The sequence below is a fragment of the Trachemys scripta genome, chromosome 2, assembly GCF_013100865.1.
Source record: "Trachemys scripta elegans isolate TJP31775 chromosome 2, CAS_Tse_1.0, whole genome shotgun sequence".
NCBI lineage: Eukaryota > Metazoa > Chordata > Testudines > Emydidae > Trachemys > Trachemys scripta.
Genome location: NC_048299.1, coordinates 79,206,777 through 79,224,073, shown reverse-complemented (window position 1 = coordinate 79,224,073; position 17,297 = coordinate 79,206,777). Strand labels below are relative to the sequence as shown.

Here is a 17,297-nt window from a genome sequence, read left to right as displayed (position 1 = left end):
TTTAAACTCGCTTTAAAAACACCCAGCTCCAGAGCAGCTTGAACTCAAGACACCCAGCAGCAGCATGGATACGAACAGGAGCCTCTCCTGCAAATACACATGCAGCTGAGACAAAAGCCCACAATGCAACAGATAACAGCCCCTGCAGTCAAGCAGCAGATTAGTTATTGGATAATTACATAGTACAAACAAACCCGAACCCGCTTCCCTTCCCCCCACCCTCCTGCTATCGGAGCCGTGCTGGAAAGCCCGCCAGCGCCTCCCCAAATCGACCCCACGCTGCTCCAAGCCCGGCTGCAGCCCACAGGCTCTGCTGCGAGCCTCCCCCCCTAGAGCCGGGGTGCAGAAAACTCGCCTCGCCCCGCCACAGGCAGGGGCCCCTCCAGCGTCCCGAGGGGCGCCTCCGAGCCGCAGCTGCCGCCTCCAGCCTCCCCAGCCACGCAACTGTCCGGACCGCCCAAGTCAAGCGCCCCCGCGTCCGAGCAGCTCCCCACCCAGGCACCCCCCTCCCGTCCCGGGCCCAGCGGGGACCTCCCGTCGCCTCCCCGGGCAGAGCCCTCCTCCGCCCTCCCAGCCCCAAACCTCCGCATTCCCTGGAGAGACACCCCCCCCCCGGCTCCCGCCCCCGGGACCAGCGCCCCCGCCGGGCTGGGAGCAAACCAAGCGCCGCCGGCGGAAGGGAGGACGCGGGGAATTAGCAGAAAGCGCCACTGACACTGCGGGGAGGCAAGAGCGCAAGGTTCCCCCAGCCCCGGTCTCCGGCCGCCGCCTGGCTCCGGCTCTGTCCGTCCGCGCCGGACGCTCCCCTGCCGCTGCGCTGCCGCCAAACCGAGCGAGAGGCTTAAAATGGCGTCGCTCGCAAGGAGGTTCTTATAGGGAGCGCAAGACTCGGCTGTATCCTGCCGCCGCTGCCGGGCTCGGCGCGCAGCATTCCACAGGCACCCAGCGCCAGGGCAGGGGGAGGAGAAATAGTGCCTGGCTCCCAGGGCGGAGGGAGACAAAGGGCAGCTGTGCGCCGCCCGCGCTGGCTAGCTCGCCCCTGCGGAGGGCGCTGGGGGAGGCGAATGGAGTTGCAGGGCAGAGGGGGTGGGGGGGAGTCTGGGAACACAGCTGGGGGGCGGGGGCGCTGTGGCGAACAAGGCAGGATGGGAGCAGTGATCCAGCAGAGAGGGAGGTGTGATGAGGCCAGGATGGGGAGGGGGTGGCGGAGACACCTTATTCTGGAGCTTGGGAGAGAGACTGGTTCCTTCCTGCCTGGGAGAGAAGTTGCTGCCGGGGGGGAGCAGCAGTGTGGTGTTGTTCTTAAAGGGGTAGTAACTACTTGGCAAGCGATCGGCCTCTGAGTCCCCTCACTCCCCCCATAACAAATTAGAATTTGCGAGCTGGGGTGGGGTTTTTTTACATGCAACTAGCTACAGAAACTGGTGTCGTGTTTCCCAAATGCTTGTTGTGGAGCCCAGTGCCAATAATAATCCCTCCGCTCCTTTGCGTTTCCGGCAGCACTGAAAACTTTCTGATTTACAACAGAAAACAAATAATAGTTTCTGAGATCGGCTTGCAAAAAAAACCGGCGATGCCTCCTCGCCGCACACACTTTGCCTTGCTGGATGCACGGTGCCCTGCTTTCCTGTCCGCCACTCCTTTAAACAATTAGTGGCAGTGAGTCTGGGGAAGGTGGTTATGAGACTCATTCACGTAGGCGGAAACGCGTTCTGCAATTCCTTTATAAATATTTGTCAGGAAGCAGTTGCCAAAGAAAGTATCTAGTTATGCAATTTTTTTGGGGGAGAAAACTCGGCTTTTTCGCCTTCTGAAGGAGTTTTAAAAACAGGAAAATATGAATTACACAAGCTTCTCCACTGCATGCACGATCTTGCACATGTATTTCAGCCTCTGCATACACGATCGTGTATCGTAAACTGTTTTACACACTTTTGCATGTACTATCTTGCACTGGCAAAATATGCTTAACATCTTTAAAAAAAACTGTATGAGACATACACCAGTGCAAGATCACGGTTACAAATAAAGAGTTTATGTTAAAAACAACAACACCGTACTTGGCTAGAACAAGACGTGATTTTTTTTTAATCCATGGTTTTGTATTAGCAAAGTGTATGTTTCACCTATGTGGGCTGTTGTATTTGTTTTTGTATATACCAACGGTGTTGCATTGGGGTGTTTCATGTAGGGTTGGGGTTTTTTTTTTCATCATAATGCACTAGCAAGAACTCTTTTATAGGGCCTCTTTTTTTGTATCTTGAACTGGATATAATTCCCATACGCTCTTTCTGCTCCTACCTGATCGTGTACCAGCAAAGAATATTTTTACACATAAGCGGCTCTTTCTTTGTATGCGAAATCTTGCACTAGCGGGATGTTTTAAATAGGCAGCTGATTTTGCCACTGGCGAGACTTATTGTGCGATCTCTCCGAACGCGCGATTTTGCCCCGACAAAGTATATTTCAGGCAAACAAAACTGCCTAATATATAGACTTTGTTGGCAGTGTCGCCTCGAGGAGCGCTCAGACCGTGCATACTTGTTGGAGTCGGAAGGGAAGATGCTTTAAAGTCTTCTCCATAGGAAGGAACGAAAGTGGATCGCCCACTGCTCCCGCTCTCGCGTTTCCTGTGCCAGGGCGTCCGGGTCATTAGGGGCGCGTTGTATTGACTCCGCTCGGCCCCGTGTTTTCCTTGGGTCCCGTCGCAGCCGCCCAGGCTCCGCCTCACTCATCCCAAGGGGTGGGGTTCGGGGCTGGAATGGCGAGCGGCGCTTGGGTGCCAGGAGGCCACGTGGGGGAGCGAAGGTGCCTCCTTTCTCCTCGACTTCCCTTTTTTCATCCCACTCCTTGCACGCTTTTGCCCGGGCAGGTAACGCCGGGCACCCGCAGGATAGAGCCGGGGTAGGACGGGAGCAGAGGCTTTCTCAATTGGGGGAGACTTAAGTTACTGTTATAAGTTAATGAGCTTTCAAGGTATTGGCTCTTTAACGGCCTCTGTTTTTACTTTCCGTTTGAGGGCATGCAACAAACTTCAGCCTGGTCCTCACAGCCATTGCCCTGTTGGGGCCATTCTCCCACAAGCTGTCCAAGCTCCAAAACACAACCCCTAGCCTCTATGTGCTGTGTGCATAATCCTGCAGTTAGGGGCTTTATGCCTCCCATTTCAAGGAAGTACTGGGGACCCACTTTCATTAGCTAATATATAGCTCCTGATGCACAGCAAGCTGCTTTGAATACCCAGATTGAAAGACCCACCCCAATAACCTCATAAGAAACAAAATACAAGAATCAGGCACAATACTTTCTTCTTGGATCATAACCTGAAGGTTTGAGACTCAGACTCTGGCCGACTTCCAGCAGGAGGAAGCCTTTATTGTTCAATAAAACTATTCTGCTGTAGGCAGAAAGGTGTCACCATTAGTGGCATTGCGATTTGCATCAGGCCTTTTCATTCTGCTTTATGATAGCTCTCCAACACAGCGTGGTTTTGGGGGGTTAGGTTGGAGGCTAGCAGCAAAAGAGTTGGGTTCTTTGTGAAACTCCTTTTTTCCCCCAACTGCTTTGCTGCATAACCTTGGGCAAAGTCTGTATCGATCATGTATACCTTGGCTTCACCCTCTGTAAAATGGGGATAATATTACTGACTGACCCATCTTTTAGATTCTTAGATGAAAGGTGCTATTTCAGTGGAAAGTGTTGTTATTGGCAAATTCACTATAAGCAATTCCTTTGGGTCCTTGATAACAACAGTAGAATCAGTCAAATGCCCTTGATGCACTGCATGGTCCCAGATACCTTTCAGAGTTTCTTTGTGTGCTGTCCTACCCCCTGAGGTCTGAGGGGACGGGGCTGCTGGAGCCTGGATTTTCCAGGAAGGGTAGTGTGTTTGCTTCTGGCCTCAAGGCTGTAAACTGCTCTTCTTTTTGACATGAGGTGGACCATTGGAATGATCCTCTTTTAAAGGAGGTTTAAAAACTTTTTAAAATTATAAATCTCAGAAGGCCTTCAGCAGATTGTGTTGCCTTATAGTGAGTTGAAGAGGAGTTATAATATTGTATATTTTTAGTAATTTAATCTACTTGATTTATTGCAGAGTTGTTATGTTTTGTATCTAGGCAGTAGGCAATTAACATTTTAATTTGGTTTGGTTTTGCAGTATTTAGTTAGTGAGCAGTTAACTATTTACTAGATACTTTCTGTTTTGTGGAGCTAGCTGAGAAGAGCAGCTATATGTAAGTCTTACAATTGCAATTTACTTTAACTTGTAATATCACTTTGTTTTATAACAAATGTTTCTAAAATACGATGTAAAACAGATACTGTACAGTATAGCAAAAGGGAAACATTTTGTCTTGGCTATTAGAATGCAGGGCTTCAGTTAATGAATTCACAATAAACAATGGAATATATACAATCAGTCTACTTATTGTCTCCCTAGCCCCCAAGCATTCATTATATATATATATATATATAGCTTTAAAAGTTTCTTAAGAGCTGATTAGTACTTTAATAAATTTGTTTTGGTAACCGTTTGTTAGTTGACTATACTGCAGACTTCTTTAAAAAAATGTCAAACAGCCTTCTAGCAAAACCATTGTGTATTTCTGCAATGAGAAATCTCCGCTGCAAAGGAGAACTTCTTGGTTAAATTGTAAAAGATAATGATTCAGATCTCTCACCCTTTTTTTTACATCCTTGGCATTGTTTTTGCAGAGTCAACTTTTAACTCCACACCACAGTAGGAAGCAGCTAAACAGAAAAAAAACGGGATAAAGGTAAATTTAGTTGGTCACCTTTCTTGCTAAGGTTATTGGAATATAGCTATGTCTTCTTAAAGCACATAGTAAAGAATAAGTAGCAATGGTACTAATACGTACTCAAAGCAGAATAAACAATTAAAAATATATTTAAATCACTGGGCCTGAATCTTTGATTTCCCATACAGATGTTAAAAAGCAACTGGCTTCTAACCATGCACGTTTTAGGTGCAGATTACAGACTCAGTTACAATCTTGTTAAAATGCTAAGTGTTTATGTGTTCAGTTTAGCAACGCCACAATGCAGCATGTTGGACATTTAAAAAAAAAAATCTTCCACTGAAATTAAAAGTGCGGCGTATAAAAACATATTTGCTCTTTTCGTGGAACACATGGCAGGGCAGAAAAAAATAAAGCAAATGCTTGTAGCGTTCAAACATTCTACTTGAGACACAGGATTAAGTAATGTAATGCTTGCTGCATAGTTGGGAAATATCTTTTATTAATACAAGTCAAAAACTTTGCTGTAGTAAAACAAAGTGTTCTCTCAGCCAGACCCAACTTTGGTAAAATACTACTGTTAGCAGACACTTTAAACAAGAAAGAAAAATAAAGAATTAGCCACGTTTGAGCTCTTGGTTCGGTTTGCTTTTCTCGTAAAATAATGAGACAAAAAATGTTGCAGATATCATAGTTGTAGATCATCTTCTTGAAATGAAGGCAGACCATAAAACATTAATAAAATAGTGTAAAAATGATAGGTCGAAACAGCTAGTTAGTTGGTTGAAATTACATAAAATAGAGCACTCTGTAAGTGTTGTTCCAAATATTAGAAATAGTTATTAGTGACCAGAAATAGTCATTAATGACCAATACACTTTGTTTCAACAAAAAAGACTATTCTTTCATTTTTATGTTTTTCTTCTAGAGACATGCAACATTTCTGTTATCCGCCTTAATTTGTTTGAAAGCCAACAGCAGTTTAACTTTATATTTCAGGTGTGTTTCAGAAACTGAAAAAGTCTTTAACTGATTTAGCAGCTGAGACATTCCTCATCACAATATCCAGCATATTAAGCAGTAGATACAGCAAAACTAAACAAACCAAAATGGAAATTTTGCCCTTACCGAATACATATATTTTTACTACTTAGCAAATTAATAAAGAGAATGCTTTACATTTATAATATTAATGGTAATTATTATAATTATGGCTAATTATGATCAAGGCCAACAGAAATCCACAAGTCTGTTCTCTTTTTGAATTTTGTCATATCTAGTTTCCCACAGAACCCAAGTTTTCATTTAAAAATGTATATAAATATATGTCTGACTCTTACTGATTATGTTACCTTGCCTTCCTAGTTTAAAGGAATGTGTGATTGCTGTGTTCAGCCAGCCTTGCAGAAAAACTAGCGCAAACAAACTAAAACAATAGACGCAAAGGTGCAATACCTACCTCCTCTCCCCCACTCCGCTCCATCTACAAGAAGCCATTTATTTTTCATATGGGTAACCCTTTAAATGGCAGTACTGTAGAAAGAAGAATGCTATATGTGATCAGAAAGAAAAACACTTTAAAAATTGAGTTGGTGTTTTTAAAAAAATGTTCAGTTTCAGTCCTGTTTTTTTAAGAGTGATTAGGACTGATTTTCCTATTCAGACTGACCTTTCCCAATTAATATGTAATCTGAAAATATTAGACATCAGGATAAGAGTTTCATTTAACAGACGTCCAAATAGGCTATTTTTAGACTAGGAGTTCAGATTTGCAGTACATCTCATAGCTCAGTTTAATCTTTTGATTTCTTTCCAGCTGCAAAGGCTAAGTAGTTGTAAATACCTCTTGTCAATCGAGAAAGTTGGCTACTCTCACCCAAGCAAGTAACTAAGAATCCACTGGGCAAATTCAATGGGAGTTGCTCTGAAAACTTTCATTTGGGTCTGCAGTGTGGTAATAGTAGTTCATGGCAGGTCTGTAATTATACAAAAGAAATAAGTATATATCTTAGACCTTGATTCTGAATTTCTTTGCAGCATGAAATATGGTTATCACCATACTCTAGAAGTAAGTATTTATGGTCATCATTGAAAGAGTATGAGTAATGGAGACAACAACTAGATACTCAAATGACACAAAGCGCTTACAGTATGTTTTCCTTTCAGTGTTCTTTCAATGCAGAGTAAATATCATTCCAGCTCTTAGAAATCATCATTCTTTCCCCTTTTTAATTTCAAAATGGTTGCAGATTTTTCACTCACGAAAAGGTTAAAGGCGTTCCCCATCGCAAGAGGGATTATCTTACCGGAGGATTCTGGGACTGCAGATGTATACTGCGGCAAAATCCTAAATTCATCGGAAAAAAATCATCTCCAGACCCCAGCTGCTAAAAATAATAGAATTATAGTAAATCATTGATAAGATTAAAACATAAACCCATTTTTACATTCCAAAGTGTTTTAAAACATGAGTCTTTTCTCTTAATTCATTTCTTAAATAATGCAAATTTTAAAGTAGCTTTCCTATCCCGAGCACGCAGCGCCATGAAATCGATAATTTTTGATCTTTTGGTTAGTAGGCAACATGGTGAGCTATTGCAGTGACTGCAGGCAGCAGACATGTTCTTGTCAGCTAAAAATTTTCATATTGTTTTTGAGCCATTGAGATTTGTAGATGGGATATAGCCAGTTATACCTTCAGCTCGCCCTTTGCTGTAAGGACGTAAAACAGCACAGTTTTAGATATACATATAAATATAGATATATATTTTAAAAACAAGAAGCATTACTGGATTTTAAACAAAAAATTATGTTAAAAAGAGTGGCTGGTGTGATTATAATCACATCATGCAGGGTCCACGGTTTCCATTTAGTGAAATTTCGCAGAGGGCAAGTTCTTAAGAACATCCCTGCTGTGCAGAGTGAAAAGCATGAACAAACCAAAGACAGAATTCATCTGTGTTTATATTTTACAGACAATGAAAAACCTACTCTTTGTATGCCTTTTTTTCCACCTTATTATTTCATGAAAACTGCAGCATTTTCCCCACCCCCACCCGAACTCTCACCACCCAGCACTGCGGTGTGCGGTGTTTCTTTCTCTCTTTTTTTCCCCCCCTCTTCTTCTTTTTTGCTTTCACAAATTCTGCACGCGCCATCTTTGTCTATTGTTACTCTTTTCTAATTTCAGTTACCCATTCTCTTTCAAATCAGTTAATAAATAGAACGCCAAATGCCTGATGGATGCCTGTGTGTTTAATTTTGGTCCCCATTTTGCTCTGAAAAATAATAATAAAAAACCCCACGCCCCACCCCAAGAATTTTCTAGTATTACCGTAACCTGTTGTGTATAGTGGTTATAAAAATATTATTAACATAATAGCAACAGCTGCAGCCTAAATAGAAGCTAGGAGATAATTAATGTGCTACAACAAATTAATTTGCTGCAGGTGCTTGTGCTCTGAACTGCGTAACCCAAACCATTTCAAGTCTGAATACAATTACTATTCTCCCCACATGCTAAAACAAAATGCAGAATGAAATATCTTGTTGTTATAAATATCTTGTGTGCGTGTTGTCAAAGACCATCCTCTCCCCTGAACATTTTAGCCATCAGTAGAGAAGTGGAACAGACAATTTAAAAACCCTAATAGAAATGTATATATATTTAAAGGCGCTCCTGTGATATGTCCAAGCTTGAAGATGTAATGTCTGCCTATATATTAAATTATACCATTCATCTCTAACCTTCTGTATTCCAGAGCTTTGTAGGTAAAGACATACTGAGGTATTGCATATGTATAATTGGGAAGGTGTGGGTTGTAAACATCTCAGTAGTAACTGATGCAAATTTGTATATTTTCCATTTACTTTATGGTAGAGAAAAGCAATTGTATTTGCTGTTCAGGTTATAGAATCTGCAGTGAATTAGATGAAGAATTTTACTCTCCTTTCTGATAAACAGTGTTAATGGGAGCCGGTTACTAGTTTACCTTTCAGAAATATGCCAAGTAACACACTGCAGCACGCTAAGACTACAAGGACTGGAGGCTGAGTGAAGCTAAACTGCCCAGAAGCAACTGTCCATTTTCATTCTTGCACCACAGTTCAACGATTAACTTTGGGCATGTAAAAAGACCATACAGACGTAATTGCCGGAAACATTGTGAAGAAGCTGAACTGAGGCTGAAGTTTAGAACTAAATTGCGCTGATTTTTCTTCATTAACATTCTACTAATGGCATCTTAGTGAGGTGCCACCAGTACTCCTCGTTCTTTTTGCTGATACAGACTAACACGGCTACCACCCTGAAACCATTCTACTAATGGAAATTAGTTTTCTGTCTTCATTACGGCAATGTACACCACACTCTTTTGAAAATGTAATTAAAGCAAAGAGTTGTATATTGTGTATTTTAATAGACTGCTCATTCGCTGAGTAAACTTAAAAAAATTATTCTGTAATCTAACAAAAGTAATAGTGTGTGTATCCTAACAGAACTATAAAACTAATTTCTTGGAGATTGCATAGATTATATCTATATTTTTGTTCAACTTACCAGTGAGTACTTGGAGGGAACCTTGATGCTGAAACACCACTTGCACTGCACGCTGGCTGTGAGGTTTGATGCATAAAAGATATTCTTAAAAGGCCTGATGAGCTGTCCTTACTCACATTGGTAAATGCTTACTGACATGAGTAGTCCTACTGAAGTCAATTGGATTACTCGTGAACAAGAGTAAGGGTTGCATAAATAGGGCCTAAACTAGAGTTTGTATGCCTAGAAGATCTCATACCTTAATGAGAAATACCTACAGCCATCAGTTATTCAGAGATCTATGTACTCCACCAGGGAAATTTTCTTGGTTTATATGAAAGCTTTGGTGTCAGAATCTCTTTTATTTCTGCTGATTCTTCTCATCTACTTTAAGGGCCTGATTCTTAAGTCCTTACATATGCCAAGCTTCTGTTGATGTCAATAGTTATTTTGCTAGGGTAACAACTGCAAGCTCAGTCCCTATATTTTAGATATTCCAGTAATGTCCATAACAGTTTATTATAATATTCCACCCCAAAAAAGAATTATCCTGTTTATTAAAATGTACCATTCAGGATCAAGCTCTTAGACAGAAAAATAAGTCTTGTTCCAAATAGGGGGCCATGTTTTGCTTTCAGTTGATTTCAGTAGGACTTCTGATTAAAAACTGACAGTACAGTACAATATAACTGAAGGAATAAAAGATAACTACATTATTCAAGACTAGGAATTATACTATCATTATTCTAGAGCAGAAATAGTTACCAATTTGTAACTTTGTTTTCTATCTAAAGTACTCAGATAGAAAACATAGTATCTGAGCACCTCACAGTGTATAAATTATCACCACAACTTCCTATGAAGTAGTAGTATTCCAAATGTACAGATAGGGAACTGAGGGAGACTAAAGGCCAGGTTTTCAAAGGTATTTAGGTGTCAAAAGATGCAGATAGGCCCTTGCTGGGATTTTCTAAAGGGCCTAGCTGCCTAACTCCCATTGAAGGGAGCAAGATGCTTTTGAAAAATCCCACTAGGTGCCTATGTGCATCTTTCGGCATCTAAATACCTTTGAAAACTCTGTCCCCAAATCACTTGCTCAGTCACAGAAGAAGAAGGGGGCATAGCAGGGCATTGAACCCAAGTCTTTTGAGTCTTAGGCTAGACCCCAATAAATAGATCATCCTTTCTCCCTATTCCTAGTCACTATAAAGAAAAATATAGTACGTGTTCGTGGAAACTGCCATACATATAGTGAGTATTTATTTGAGGGGAAAGGGGTGTTGTGTATAGTTTCTTTATTTCAAGAGAAGGTATATTTATAGGAGTTTTTTTCCACTAATTTCAAGAAAAAATAGTAGTAGATATGTTTTCCAGCCCTCTTATTAATGTTCCCTCCTCCCGCTCCCCCCCCCCCAAAAAACCCCAAGAACAAAATAAAAGGGAAGGGGAGATTTGATAGCTATATGTGAAGAAGAGAAAATGGATGGATGCAAGATGATATGACAGTCATACGTTGTATTGCTGTGGGTATGTATGTAACTAAACTATCTTTTCATGGGTAAATCAGGGGTTCTCAAACTTCATTGCACTGTGACCCCCTATTGACAACAAAGTTACTACATGACCCTGGGAGGGGGGCGGAGCCCAAACCCGGCCACCCTGGGTGGTGGGGAGAGGGGACTGCAGCCCAAGCCCTGCTGTCCCAGGTGTGGTGGAGAGGGGGGCCACAGCCTGAGCCCTGCTGCCCTAGGTAGGGCTGGAGCTAGAGCATTAGTCCTGGGTCCCAGCAAGTCTAATGCTGGCCCTGGCAACCCCATTAAAATCAGGTTGTGACCCACTTGGGGGTCCCGACCCACAGTTTGAGAACCGCTGGACTAGAGTGACTAAAGATTCAGTTTTATTATGACTGTTGACCCTGGGCCCAGTCCTGGCAGATCCTGAGCACCAGCTACAACAGGCCTTCCCCTAGAAAGTGAGGGAAATCAATGGGACTACTCACATACTTACAGTTAAGCACATATATGAGTGCTTTGCTGGATCAGGCCTATGGTACCTGTACTTCTGCAGGAATAAAAAGCCTTTATTTGAATTTCATCCATCACAATTTATGTAAATCCCACCTACACAGAATACATTTCTGTGATTTCTCTCTTTAAAGGGGCACTGTCAAATGGAAATCTAGTCAACATTAACAAATGAGTTAAAAGCACTTTCATATGGTGCAGCTACTCTTGAGTCTCCTGCTAATTTTTATGGGGTTTACAGTTGCATTTTTTTTGTTGTTTTTAAAAAATGTTTTGTCTCTACACCGGCGCTCACCTGTAGTCTTTAGGGTTGCCAACCCTCCAGGGTTGTCCTGGAGTCACCGAGAATTAAAGATTAAGTCATGTGATGAAACCTCCAGGAATACATCCAACCAAAACTGGCAACCCTATCTAGTCTCCATCCCCACAACTCCCTGGGAAGTCTGGTTCCACAGATCCATGCCAAGAGATATACCCACCTGACCTCAGCAGCCTTGTATGCACTTTTCCAGGTAAACTCCACAGGGCTCAAGGGGTGACAATATGCACCCTGCACACCCTCCTCAACCTACTCAGTTACCTCCCTCTCCTTCAATACAGACTGTGCTGAGAGGGCTCTGTCAGGTCTAGAGGTGTGGGGGCTGTGACGTTCCCCTCTGGTGTTACCTGGACCAGTGATCTGCTAGGTCACTCCAATCCCTGACTCTGGGAGACAGCCTTACCTGCTCTGCTGTGAGAACCCCCACTCCTGGGCTGTTCACGCACAGCCTCTGGCATGTAAATTGCCCCTTGGATTGTGCAACCGAATGACACTAGCCAATATCTCCAGTCCCAGACACAACCCTAGGAACCTCCGTCTTGCAGTGTCCAGTTATGCCCGCTGGATGCTGCAGTTGATATGTACCAGGCTTGTTATCCCAAGGGGAGTCTCTGACACACTTCAAACCAAACGTGTTGCTTCAGATACAATAAACAAACAGATTTATTAACTATAAAGATAGATTTAAGTGATTATAAGTCAAAGCATAACAAGTCAGATTTAGTCAAATGAAATAAAAGCAAAACACATTCTAAGCTGATCTTAACACTTTCAGTGCCCTTACAAACTTAGATGCTTCTCACCACAGTCTGGTTGGTTGCCCTTCAGCCAGGCTCTCCCCTTTGATCAGCGCTTCAGTTGCTTGGTGGTGATGTCTGTAGATGGAGGTTGAAGAGCATGGCAAACATCTCTCTCTTTTATCATGTCCTTTCCTCTCTCTTGGCTTTGCCCCCCTCCCCTTCAGAGTCAGGTGAGCATTACCTCATCGCAGTCTCAAACTGACCAAAGGAAGGGGGGTGACTCACTCGAGAGTCCAACAGATCCTTTGCTGCTGCCTAGGCCAGTATCCATTGTTCCTGTGAGGCTGGTCTGGGTTTGTCCCATACATGCCTTGATGAGGTGTGAACTGCCTCTCTGCTCTTGGGTTTTTGCCTGGGTTTATTTTAATCTATGAGGATACATTTTCAACCTCATAACTATATATTTGAAATTATAACCTATAACATTACTATAACTAACAACAATGCTCAGAGCATCATGAGCCTTCTGAAGACACCCAATATGACAAACTTTTCATTGGATACCACACAATCATTTTATAAGGATGAACATGGGGGTGTAGGGTGTTCCCAAGAGGTACAGAACATCACAGGGGCATTGCCGCAGAAGTGGCTGCCCTCCCTTGCCTACAAAAGAGGGGATAATGGGCAGGGAGGACCCCTCCACACATGGATCAGGCAGGGGATAATTTGGCCCCTGGTAATGGCTAACAATTTCTGTCAGCGACAAAGCTGAATCTGGTGGGGGACTTGGATTCAAGATTTCTGAGTTCTACTCTCACCTCTTCTGCTGGCTCGGTGTGTGACCCTGGACAGGTCAACCTCTCTGTGCCTCACATCACCCACCTCCACGAACATTGTGAGGCTTAAGTAACTAATATTTGTAAAGGGTTTTAATGTCCTCCAATTAAAGGTGCTATAGAAGTGCTCTTGTCAGCACTGAATTTTGAGACTGTAGCCTGTAGGCTGATTCACCTCAGTGTTCATCTCAGTTTTGCTAAGCGGACAAATATTTATTTTTGCACAGGACTCCTCTGCATTGGGGGTGTCATAGGGCAAGCCTCCTCGCTTAGGAGCCCTGGATGGCAGCGACTTCCTTCTACAAGCTACTTCCTTAATCCCTCCCAGCTTTGCTGCTTTTGCCACTGCCTGACCACCATCCATCACCCCCCCACACCCCCCAGCCCCAGTTCTGATTTAGGAGCCGCACAGCTTATCAAATGATTTTTGTAATCAATTAACATTGCTGCATAATGGTGCAGAATTTAGTACAGCTCTGCTACATGAATTATGCAGTGAGGCCTCCCAATTTAAGTCTGATGTGGCACACAGTACAAGGGGCCTTGAATGTGACTGAGCTCATGCTACAGAAGGAAGAGGGAGCTAATTAGGAGGTCTGGCAGGGGTAGGGATCCTCAGTGCAAATACGGAAAATCCTAATAGTAGAAGGGGGGAGTCAGCTGCCAACATACTCTCCTTTGAAGATCTCAGAAACCTGATCCTTTTCCCAGCTGCAAGCAGCCCTCTTCCCATAACATCCTGCCCCTACAGAGGGAGAGATGAAGAACAAGTTGTCAATGGCCTCATCACCTTCCCCCTCTCTCCCACTCCACCCTGCAGATCACTGTTGTTGGAGGGGGTCCCCCTGCTGATCCTGTAGTACCAGAGATGGGTGGCACACACCTCTCCATTGTAACGTGTTAACCAATTGCATTTGTCAGTAAAGAGCAGCTAAACATTTCTTGTGGTACTGGAAGTAAAATCTGGGACTCTTACTTGCTTTCAGACCCATTTAATTTCCAAATATTCAGAGCTATAAGCATCTAACAATTCTCCATGAGAGCTAAATCCTGCATCTTGGCCAGGGGTTAGACTAGATGACCCTTCTAAACCTATGGTTCTATGATAACACTTACAATAAAAATACAGATAGACTCCAATGTTTCCTTACCTCAACTGTCTGAGTCCACATAGTATCTGAAATTTGTACCTGATCCTGTACCTAAAATATGAAAACTGTCCCTCAAGGCCTTTACAAAAATCAGTATTACCTATATGATGGATAGATGACACTTTTCCTTGCCCCCTTCCCCATCAATCTGTATTCACCCTTTTTGCCCCTTACTGTCTGATCATTTGAGAGCTCTGTATTCTTTAGAACTGGTCAAATAGTTTTACAAAATGATTCTTGAGTATTTTCTTGAATAAAAGCGCTGAACCAGGTTTGCTGTGATTTCTGGGCTCGTACCTTTGCAAGTGTTGAAGGACTCTTGTATATTCGGAGGCAATGATTGTGAGACCCAAAACCCATACATATTTTTACTCAAGCCTTCATTCATTTTAAAAATTGTACCATAAATTCATTTTTGTTGTTCTTTCTTACTCATTATTCAGCTGTTTAAAAAGTGTTCATCAAACAGATCACTCACTAACTAGTCAAAGCAAACAGTTCATAAAAAGACACACAGGGTGAAAATTATTCATTAAACTAATTTAAAATTAGTCTCTAGCCAAAAAAGGGCTAAATTCATAACACATATATGAATCAAATAATTCAACCCGCTCTAATCTGAAAGATTTCTAGCTAGGCATCTGCCTCAGCCCAATAATAAAAACACTATCCGGAGTGTTAGCTAGTTCAGGATTATAGGATGTTGTTACAGAAAAGGTGACAATAACAGATTGTATTGGAGCTGTACATCAGATTGAAAATCAGAGCCAAGAGACTGATAATGAGTATGGTGAGTATTTTTTCTGCTTATGGGTGGAAAAGCCAGCGAAGTCTCTTTTTGAAGACAAAGCACATAGTAATGTGATCATAAAAGTCTCCTAATGGGTACTATGTGATGTAGAGTAAATGTATTCATTTCAATATATTATTCCTATACCTCTGCAATCTTTTCAGAGTGCTACACAGTGTAGTGTGTATGTTATTGCAATGATATCACTAAATGTAGGCAGAGCTAATTCACCTGTTTTATTATTACTATTATTTTTGTTATTCATATTTATATTGCAGCAGCTCCCAGAGATTTCAATTAGTGTTGGGGAGCCTGTTTTGTTAGGCAATGTACAGACACATGCAAAGGCACTATCCCTGTCCTGAAGAGGTTATGTAATCTCAGATGACAAGTGACATACAAAGGGCATGGGAGGAATATAATAATTATAGGCAGGGTGGGTAGCACTATATATTGTTAAGGTTGCCTGACTCTTTTATAAGATCTATAAGATCCTGGTTTCAGTTGCTTATAATTTTGCCAAACTTTACCATTTGCCAGTATCTCGGGTTTCTGTTATTCAGGGTTTATTAATTTCATGTTTCAGGACTGATTTCTTTTAGCAATTTTTGAGATTTGTGTAGATGTCCAAAAATCAGGGGATTTGGTGGCTCTCTCTTTGTGTCTATTGCAATGAGTAATGTATATTACATACATTACTCATTAGAGCAGTATAGACTGCAATAAGTAATCTCTTCGTAATGTTCCCTAGTGCACTTTAACATAGTACTGTTTCAAACAGCACTACATTAAAGCTCACTGGGGACCTTTAGTGCACACCAGCAGGATCTACATGGACCAATTAATGTGCAACACAGTGCATTTTAGAAATCACACCCCTGTTATCTGCATTATTGCTTTATGTACACAAGCCCTTAAATACAAGTAACCGTTTCTAGTGGATAAATACCAATTTATTTTCTTTTTTAATCGGGGGGGGGGTTATTAGTATTTAATCAATTAAAACCTAAAATCAGAAGCCCTATCTATATCTCTATCAGCAATCCCTGTCTGCCTCAGTACTTAGCCATTATTAATTGGTTGATTTATCATTTAGGCATCACAGCAGAAATGGGTCTGGATGAGAGGTTTGAAGGAGGAGAGGACAGTGGCCTTAACTAAAACAAATTCATGAAACTGCATTTCATTGCTTATCTAAAGCAGGGGCACAAATCTTGTATTGTCTTATTGTTTCCTTGTACTTCCTGATTTACAGCCTTACAAGAGTCTGTTGTCTCCTGTCTTATACCTAGATTGTAAGCTCTTTGGGACAGAGATCTTCTCTTTGTTCTGTGTTTATAGCATCTAGCACAAGGGTAGGCAAACTATGGCCTGCGGGCCGCATCCGGCCTGTCAGACCTTTTAATCTAGCCCTCGAGTTCCCACCAGGAATGGGGTCGGGGGCTTCCCCCACTCCACACGTGCCGTGGCTCTGCGCAGCTCCCGGAAACAGCGGCATGTCCCCCTCCAGCTCCTACATGTAGGGGCAACCAGGGGGCTCTGCACGCTGCCCCCACCCCAAGTGCCGGCTGAGCAGCTCCCATTGGCCAGGAACTGCAGCCAATGGGAACTGCAGGAGCGATGCCTGCAGACGGGGCAGCACACAGAGCCACCTAGGCAGCACCGCGCTTCCACATAGGAGCCAGAGGGGGACATGCCGCTGCTTCCAGGAGCTGCTTGAGGTAAGCACTGCCCTGAGCCTGCACCCCTGACCTTCTCCTGCACCTCAACCCCCTGCCCCAGCCCTGATCCCCCTCCCACCCTCCGAACCCCTCATCCCCAGCCGCACCCCAGAGCGCGCACCCCCAGCCGGAGCCCTCACCCCCCCACACACACCAACCCTGTGCCCCAGCCCAGAGCCCCCTCCCACACTCCGAACCCCTCAGCCCTAGTCTGGCACCCTCTCCCATACTCCAAACCCCTCTGCTATCTTCCCAGCCCACAGCTCCCTCCTGCACCCCAAACACCTCATCTCTGGTCCCACCCCAGAGCCTGCACCTCCAGCCGGAGTCCTCACCCCCTCCCGCATCCCAACCCCCCTCCCCCCCCCCGAGCCCCCCCCCCCACCCCCGACCCCCCCTTTCTTGCCCCCCCCCCC

At 43.3% G+C, this 17,297-nt stretch overlaps 1 protein-coding gene and 2 long non-coding RNA genes across 5 annotated transcripts in view; 1 reads left to right on the top strand and 2 right to left on the bottom strand.

Annotated features, from left to right (window-relative positions):
- Window positions 1–916, bottom strand: part of CTNNB1 (catenin beta 1) — a 33,155-nt gene extending 32,239 nt beyond the window's left edge. The window contains exon 1 of the mRNA XM_034760989.1: window positions 716–916. The gene's annotated coding sequence lies outside the window, so the exon portion shown is untranslated. The remainder of the gene's footprint in view (window positions 1–715) is intronic.
- A 2,068-nt stretch (window positions 917–2,984) lies between these two features.
- LOC117872497 lies at window positions 2,985–9,413 on the top strand. Of its 3 annotated transcripts, none has more exons than XR_004644492.1 (3): window positions 2,985–4,031; window positions 4,717–4,778; window positions 8,748–9,413. It is a non-coding gene; the product is annotated as an uncharacterized LOC117872497 (long non-coding RNA). The 3 variants fall into 3 exon arrangements; XR_004644493.1 differs by having other exon boundaries at window positions 8,668–9,413; XR_004644494.1 differs by lacking the exon at window positions 2,985–4,031 and adding an exon at window positions 4,048–4,235.
- LOC117872498 overlaps window positions 4,660–17,297 on the bottom strand; it is a 115,172-nt gene continuing 102,534 nt past the window's right edge. Inside the window, exons 3-6 of the long non-coding RNA XR_004644495.1 lie at window positions 7,067–7,144; window positions 6,604–6,736; window positions 6,220–6,293; window positions 4,660–4,752 (exon numbers count right to left, since the gene is read on the bottom strand). This is a non-coding gene — a long non-coding RNA (uncharacterized LOC117872498). The remainder of the gene's footprint in view (window positions 4,753–6,219; window positions 6,294–6,603; window positions 6,737–7,066; window positions 7,145–17,297) is intronic.